Genomic DNA, 8,581 nt, shown 5'->3' on the forward strand with positions numbered 1-8,581 from the left:
TAGAGCATCGCCTCCAGCCTGTGGATGCCGTTCTTCTTCTTGATGTCCCCGCAGGGCGAGCCCTCGGAGCCCTCGGCGTGCACGGGGAAGAGGCCGCCCAGGGTGATGTCCCCCTCCAGGCGGATGGAGTGGGGCGCGTACATCTCCTGCCCGCGGGCCGCCTCCCCGAGCAGCAGCTCCAGGAGGCAGCAGGGCAGCTCGAGCAGCGCCAGCAGCCGCAGCAGCCGGCCCGGCCCGACCATGGTGATGCCGCCGCCGCCCCCGGCGCTGCCCCGCGCTCCCGAGGGGCCGGGCCGGGCGGGATGGCCGGGGAGGGCTGCGGGGTTCGGCCGCTCCCGCCCGCCCTGCCCGCGCTCCCGGCTCCCGGCGCTGGGCACCGCGACCGCCGCGGCCGCTTTAAAGCGCCGGGGCCGCCCGCCCCCCGGCCCGCCCCGCCCGCCGCCGCTGCGCAGCCACCGCAGCACCGCCCCGGAGCGGGATAGGGATGGGATGGGACAGGATGGGATGGGGATGGGATGGGGATGGGGATGGGGATGGGATAGGGATGGGGATGGGATGGGGATGGGATAAGACGGGGATGGGATAGGGATGGGATGAGCCAGGGATGGAACAGGAATGCGGGTGGGATGAGGCCGGGGATGGTTCCAGCCCCTCCGCCCGTCCCCCGGGGCTGGGTGTTCACAGGTGTTGTGCGGCCCGGCCGGACCCGCCGGCGCCGGGAAGGGGGAGCCGGGAGGACCCCGAGGCCGGAGCCCGGAGCCGGGAGCGGCTCGGGAGCGCCCGCCAAAGGCGCCTCCGTGGGGACACTCGCTCAGCCCCACTGGAGCATCCTCCTGCTCCTCCTCCTCCTCCTCGTTCTCCCGGCCGGGAGCGCAGCGCCTCCCGCTCGCGGGGCCCGGGACCGGCCGGGGAGCAGCGGGGGCCGCCCCCCAGAGCCCCGCAGCCCGCCGGGGTGCTGGAGCAGCCCGCCAGCACAGCGCTGGGTCTCGTTGCCAAAGCAGCAATCCCGACTGTGACATGGAAACGAGATCCTCCCCCCGCTGAGGTGGGTACCGACGGAGCCCGCGAGGAGGAGGAGGAGGAGTTTGGATGTAACCCCGTACTCCCAAATCCGAACCAATTCATCCTTCTGTTTTGAGATCTCCAGACCCATTATTGTTTTGCACAGCCAGATCTGGAGGATGCTGCAACATCCTGGTTTTGTTTCCTTCACCCAAAACTCTAACACCCAAAGAGACAGCACCTGTTGCCATTCTGTGCTGACCAGCAAATCCATGCCCTGCCACATTCCCAGTTTAAGAGTAATGCAGAATACATCTCTCAGATGTTCCCACCAGACCAAGCATGGTTTTTGGAGACAACCTTTATTCCCTTAATTACCTTTAATTCCTCCTTCATAAATACCAGATCATGTGTAGCTGCTGTTCATCATTTAGCCTCTCACACACCCTGGACCAGCAGCACTCCATGTGTTCAACCTGCCCAGTCATGGAATGGGTTGGAACCACGCACTGGTTTGGGTTGGGAGGGACCTTATATCTCATTTAATCCCTCTCCCTGCCATGGGCAGGGACACCTTCCACCAGCCCAGGTTGCTCCAAGCCCTGTCCAACCTGGCCTTGGACACTTCCAGGGATCCAGGGGTAGCCACAGCTTCTCTGCCCAACCTGTGCCAGGGCCTGCCCACCTTCACAGCCAACAAGTCCTTCCCAATATCCCATCTCTCCCTGCCCTCTGGCAGTGGGAAGCCATTCCCTGTGTCCTGTCCCTCCATGCCTTGTCCCCAGTCCCTCTCCAGCTCTCCTGGAGCCCCTTTAGGCCCTGCCAGGGGCTCTCAGGTCTCCCTGGATCCTTCTCTTCTCCAGGGGAACCCTCCCCGCTCTCCCAGCCTGGCTCCAGAGCAGAGGGGCTCCAGCCCTTGGATCCTCTTGGTGCCTCCTCTGGACTCTCTCCAGCAGCTCCCTGTGCTGTTCCCAGGGCTCTGCAGGGGGGTCTCACCTGAGGGGACACAGGGGCACAATCCCCCCCTGCCCTGCTGCCCACGCTGTGGGGTCAGCCCAGGGCACAGGGGGTTCTGGGCTCTCAGTGCCCATGGCCAGGGCATGTTGAGCTTCTCATCAACTCAGCTACTCCTCTGAAGTGTCACTCAGAGACAGCTCCAGTGATTGCTTCATTTCCAACACATTATATTTCAGTGAAGTCAGAGTAACACAATTGTTACTGCTGTAACAGTAAAAACCATCAGTAAAAACTGATGGGTTTTTATCTGTTTTGGCCCAGACAAATTTTATCTCCCAACACTGAAGAGCTGCAGCGTGACCAGTCTGGCACACGCAGGCGAGTGGCTTTGCTGACCAAGTCCTGACAGAGATGGAGCTGGCCAGGGGTTAATGCCACACCTTCCAGTAATTATTAAACCCTTTGGACACCTTCAAATCTCTACTTTTTAAACTGTGTCTTTACCGTATTTTCCAGCCTTTTCTTCTTTTCTGTGTTTTTTTTTTTTTTGTGTGTGTTTTTTTTTTTTGTGTTTTTTTTTTTTTTTTTTTTTTTTTTTTTTTTTTTTTTTTTTTTTTTTTTTTTTTGTGTTTTTTTTTTTGTTTGTTTGTTTTTTTTTGGTTCTGTGTCCACTTGTTTTTGGCAGAAGTTGCTACAAGCAAGGACTCCAAACTGGTGCTATTCAAATACCACCAGAACCAGAGCAGCAAATGAATGTTCCCTGGTGAAGGGGGGTGTTTGGAAGCAGCAGCAGAACTGGACAGACATGGCAGCTCGGAAGATTTACAGCAGGGCCAGGACATAACAAGCATAAACAGCAATAAAAGCAGCTGGAGTTCTCCACTAGAAATTATAATTTTCAGGCTTGGGAGCAAAGTTTAGTTTTTCCATGGACTGAAAACATCACAAATTATTATTTCATTGTAATTTGGGTATCGCAGTCCAGCTTGTGCCATCACCCAGGCCTTGCTCTCCACTTCATCCTCCTTCCCTCACACCTTGGTTTACCTAAAGGATCAGTCTCCATACTCCACAGCAGATTCCCTAAGGAACACAGGAGCTGACACAGCTCACCAAGGCAGACCCAGGGTCCATCCTAGCCCAGGGGCTTGTCTTGGAACAGCAGATGTGTCAGAAGAAAAGGCCAGAGCTTTGCTGTGTGCAGATGCCTTTAATCTGTTCCTGCCATAAATCTCTTCCTGGTCTCTCATATACAGAAATTGGTTTAAGCCCTGAAGCATGAAAAATTATTCTAATTACAGTACAAAAATTGATACAGTTAATCATTAGTCTGGATAGTCTTGATATCCATAAAAGGGCCCAGTCCCTCTTCCACTCTTGTGAAGTACTTGGCTCCCGTGGTAACAAGTACCATTGGACATTGCCTGAAAAACCCTGTTTATCAGTTTTCAGTCTCCTGCTTTTTAAATTTAACTCTTCAGCAGACAGTATCTCCCTTCCATCATACCTGAGCTCCATCCACTGTGTGCACTCAGCTACCCACACCCACTCTGGCCCTCTCAGACAAGGAACTAAATATAATAACAGCCTGTGCAGCTGTCACTGCTGTGTTTTCCTTGAAGGAAACATTTGCACTTGATGATCTTAAAGGCCTTTTCCAACCAAAACAAGTCTGTGATTCTCTGCTTTCAGTTTGGATTGCTGAACACCTGGAGGTGAGACAGCACTGACTAACCATGACAGAGAGTGTATCACACCTGAGCGTGTGACAGCCCGGATCCCACTGAGCTAAAACATCCTCCCCTCCCCTGTGGCCAACCAGAACAGCCAGCTAAGGGCATTCAACCAGCAATTCCTAAGGAAAGTTGAATCATGTCCACTGCAGGCTGCACTCCCCACCCTCAGAGCCATCAGCGACACAGCAAATCACGGCAGAGCCGGAGCCGTGATCTGGAACGACTCAGAAAGTGATGCCATTGCAGTACCCAGTGCTTTATGTCTTTAATGGGAATATTGACAGAAGCATATGGGAATGGTGGGAAAGTCATTTCAATGTGATGTTTTGTGCTTCACTTCCCAGTGAGTCATTCGTGCACCAAACCCAACGCCCGGCACGAGTCACTGTGAGCTCCCAGAGACGGTGAACACGCCCTTCACGTGCCCTGCTCAACCTTGGGGGCTGTGTCCTCCCACCAGCACAGGCTGGAGACCCCCTGGGACAAGCACGAAGCTGTTGTGCTTTCCTCACCCAAAGAATGACACACCAGGGAAGTTGGCTCTGGGGTTTGATGCGCTGTTACCACTCCAGGTAGGACCAGGCACCCAGAAACCAAAGTCCCATCTGTGTCTCCACCACCCATGGGCACTTCGCAGTGCTGGGGACACGCTCCATCCCCCCCCAGTGCAGGTTTGCTTCACAAAAAAACCCCCAAACCCCCACAAATCAAAACAAAAGGTCACCAGAAAAATAACAAAACAATAAGAAAACAAATCAAGCCCGATCTGTTTAGCAGGAGAATTTGTTTTGATGTCAACAATGGTTAAACACATCCAAGAGCATATTCAAAAACATTGCTTAACTTGCCTGTCAAGTAATATGGTGGATTCAGCCAAGTTGCTCCTGGATAAGCAAAGGCTTTGCCAGCAAGGAATCAGCCTCATCACTGGCATCCTCCTGGGAGTGGTGCGATCACCAGCACAGGAGGATCTCCCACATCTCCTTTCAGAGCTGCTGTATAATTAAACATTGCTTTTATCTGGGCAACTGGCAGGGTGAACACGAAATCCTGTTATAACTGACCACTGGAAGCAAAACAAAGAGCGATGGAATAGCAGGAAGGAGGGATAAAACAATCTTTCAAATGCTGGGAAAGTGGCACGAGGCTGCCGTGCCATCGGAGGTCAGCTTGGACAACTGTAATGGACGTGGTACAAGCAATTAACTTGTTGGGTGAAGTCAGGGCTGGGACAGCAGCCAGAGCTCCTGTGTCTGGTGTTCAGAAAATAATGGATTTTTGGAGCAGAGGCCAGCGAAAACTCAGATCCTTAACTCAGGGCTTTGTGGTGGCTGTTTAAAAAGAGAAGGTGACAGTGTGGCTCTGGTTTCCAGGGAGGACAGGGCACAGCAAACTATTAAAATATCCTATAGATTATAAACAGATTATCATTTATAAACCATATGAAGTTATTAAATCTACAAGACACGCTATGGATGATTTCCAAGTCTATAGAGAATAAAACTGCACTGAACACTCTGTGCTAAAGGAAGTGTCTGGGCCTAACTCCCTGTTACAACACACAGGTGTGACCCCACCTGAGAGCAGAGCAGCTCTGAGAGCCCCAACCTCGGCCACTGCAGGGAGAGAAACGTTTCTTTCCTTTGCTGCTCTGCAAGGTCCAGCATCACACACACAGTTATTTTCCATTTGCAGTCACCTCCCTGTGCCGCCTCCTGGGCCCCGGCGGCTGCTGCTGGGAAGAGCAAAAGGCTCTGGGGGGAGGAGAGAGAACCTTGGAGGAGAGAGAGCTCTGGGAGGAGAGAGAGCTCTGGGAGGAGGGGGGAGCTGGAGCTGCTGGCTCTGTGCTGGACAGGGTCCCAGCCGGCAGGTCCCCGCCGTGCCGGCAGACGCCGCGAACCAGAGGGACCCGCGGCTGACGTGGCACAAGGGTCCCCTTGGAGAGCCCTCCCTGGCACCCCACAGGGGCAGCAGATGCTCTGTGACCCAGCAGAGCTGGCACAGTGTGGGGTGGATCCCTCCCCTGCTGCTCTGTGCCACGGGTCACATCCCAACCATTAAACCCCCCGTGGGGAGGGACGTGCCTGGCACGGGACAGAGGAGCCCTCACCAACCTGTGCTGAGCAGCTCCTGCCAAGGTGGGAACCTTCCAGGAGCCCATGGAAGCAGGCTCAGCACTAGAAGAGCAGCTCTAACAGAAGGTGCCAGTGCACAGCAACAGCCCCAGCTCGTGTTTATATCGACCTTCCACTCTGATCCATCCCATCCCGAGCATCAGGAGCTCGGCAGACTCGGACAGGGAATTTCTGATAATGCCACTGAAAAAAATAACAGCCTTCTAAGCTTCTACAAGTGCAGAGATGGTAAATTATGACATTTCAGTACAGGTTATTTATGTAAAAATACCACCAGACTAATACAGGAAACCTGCAGGATAACCAGGGGAGGATACTGCCAGCAAGTCTTGGGTTCTTCATTAGAATTTCCTTGGGTTTTCAAACCTCAGTTGTCTCCATCAAGAGGACACCTTCAGAAGCAACCAAAACTGAAATCACAATAAACCCAAAATTTTTTCTAAATACCATTTTAAAAGCCAAACTTGCTACATATTGGAAAACACGGCAAGAAACAATCTGGGCTCGGCAGTGCTGGGTTTATAATGGGACTTGATGACCTGAAAGGTCCTCTCCAATCTAAATGATTTTGTGATTCTGTGGTTAGAAAAAGGAACCCCAGTGCAGGGGTCTGGTACCCCCATTCCCACTGCCAGGGAAAGATGAAATGGAGGGGAGGAAGGCCCTTGCTGCTCCCAAGGATGAGGGGTTTGGTCAGGTGGGCATTTTCCCCACCAAAAAGCTGCCAACCCCCTGGAGCCTCATCAATCCCTGTCCCCGGGCTTTGAAAGCCATCTGAGCACTTGGGAGGAACGGATCAATCAATTACTTGGGAGACACTCGCAAACCACCCCTGGGAGATGACAGATCTTCCAAACAGGCAGCTCCATCAGCCGGGTGCTCCAGCCCAATCATGGAAATCGCTGCAATTCACACACAACAATCACTTCTGCCTCTCAAACACTTGTTATTCTCTCGCTTTCTTATTTACTAAGTACGTTGTGATTTGCTTAATGCCCGGAACATCTCTTCCAATGCTAGAATGAGAATGAAGGAATTGTACATTCCTGATAATTAAATAAGACAGCTTTCTCAAAATAATAACAGTTTTGTAATGTCAGACAATGAACTGAGCCAGCCAGCACAGGCAGGTCTCCTCCTCCCTGGCTGGCTGTGCTGCCTGGACTTTTCTAAGGGACACAGTGGCATTAAAGCTGATGGAATCACTCAGGATGCTCTTGAGAGCCTTTTTTTCTGCCCTTCTCTGCCCTTCACAGCTTCACCAAATTTTAAGCAAAACCCTTTAAAAATATTTGAACTTTATTTTTTTTTTCCCCAAAGAATTTCGAGGTTTGCTGCCAGCCCAGGCCTCATTCAGCTGCCCTTCATCAACACCCATGCCCTGAGTCGCTTCACCCTCGTCCTCCAGCACATCCCTGAGCCTGGAGCCCACTGCTGAGCCTGGAGCCCACTGCTGAGCCTGGAGCCCACTGCTGAGCACTCCCCAAGTCAGAATCCACTGCCAAGCACTCCCTGAGTCAGAGCCCAGCCCTTTCCCCTGGGCTCTCTCTCTCAGCACCACCAGTGGCTGAGCAGCTCAGACCCACTAACACAATTCCACGGGATAAGTGATGGTATGACCCCTGCTCACAGCAGGGCTGCTGGGCAAGGGCTCACAACCACGAGGGGAAAAACACCCTCCAATTTAGGGGCTGGCTTTGGGTTTTGTTGGGTTTGGGGGTTTTAAGACTTGCTTTTGATAATTTCCTTTTCAGGAGCTGGAGGGTCCCCCCTGTGCTGAACAGGCTGGTGGGGTGAGGGAGCCTCTCCAAGGTGCTCCCACCTGTTCTGTGCTGCCAGGACAGACAATGGCCTTGGGATGGGCAGAGCCAGAGTCACCACAGGGCCAAGGGACCCCCCTGGCTCACATCCCTGTAAACGAGTCCCTGATATTTTGCCATTGCTGCCCAGAAATGAATCCCTCTTTAATTTCTGGCTTTAACAGCAGGGTGTACACAACAGTGCACAGGTTCTGTGAGGGATGGCTTTGCCTGTATCAAACGTGGGGCAGAAAGGTTTTCTTTGTAAACTGCTTCCAGAGCTTTATGAGCTCACTGGACAGTTCACCTCAGCTTGAAAACTTGGACACAAAGCCACAGAATCACAGAATGGTTTGGGGTGGAAGGAACCTTAGAGACTCTCCAGTTCCAACCCTCTGCCATGGGCAGGGACACCTTCCATTGACACCTTCCATGAGCACATGCAGAGTTCTCACACTCATCCCTTCCTGACTTTGTGTCCTTTTTGGAACTTCATTAGATTTATTTAACTCAAGAGAGGTTGCTCACCACAGGAAGGAAAACCTTGTTGGTAATTCCATACGTTTTGTTGTTTGTTTACAGAGACCCACAGAAAACTCCATTTCAAGGTAAGGAGGAACTTCTCCTCAAAATCCCTTCCCTTTGGAACAGCCCAGACCACAGGGAGCTCCAAAGCACCAAATCACTGGTTGCTCTGAGCTGATTCCACACGAGGTTGAGTCCCCACTGTGCAAGGTGCTGTGATATCAAACACCATCACAGCTGGCACTCCTCTTAATTAGATCTGACAAATCTTGATAATGAATCATTGAGAATATGAGTTAAGCATAATATAAAGCAAACAGCAAGGATCTTATGTAATTCTTCCTACTTCAATGGCTGCAGGAATTGAGTCATGAAATTGTTTTGGAACATTTTATGACAGAAGTCAGGAGTGTTCTTTGTAAATTAA

Source organism: Empidonax traillii, unplaced genomic scaffold, assembly GCF_003031625.1.
Source record: "Empidonax traillii isolate 1590-97213 ecotype Southwest subspecies unplaced genomic scaffold, ASM303162v1 scaffold406:size580191, whole genome shotgun sequence".
Classification (NCBI taxonomy): domain Eukaryota; kingdom Metazoa; phylum Chordata; class Aves; order Passeriformes; family Tyrannidae; genus Empidonax; species Empidonax traillii.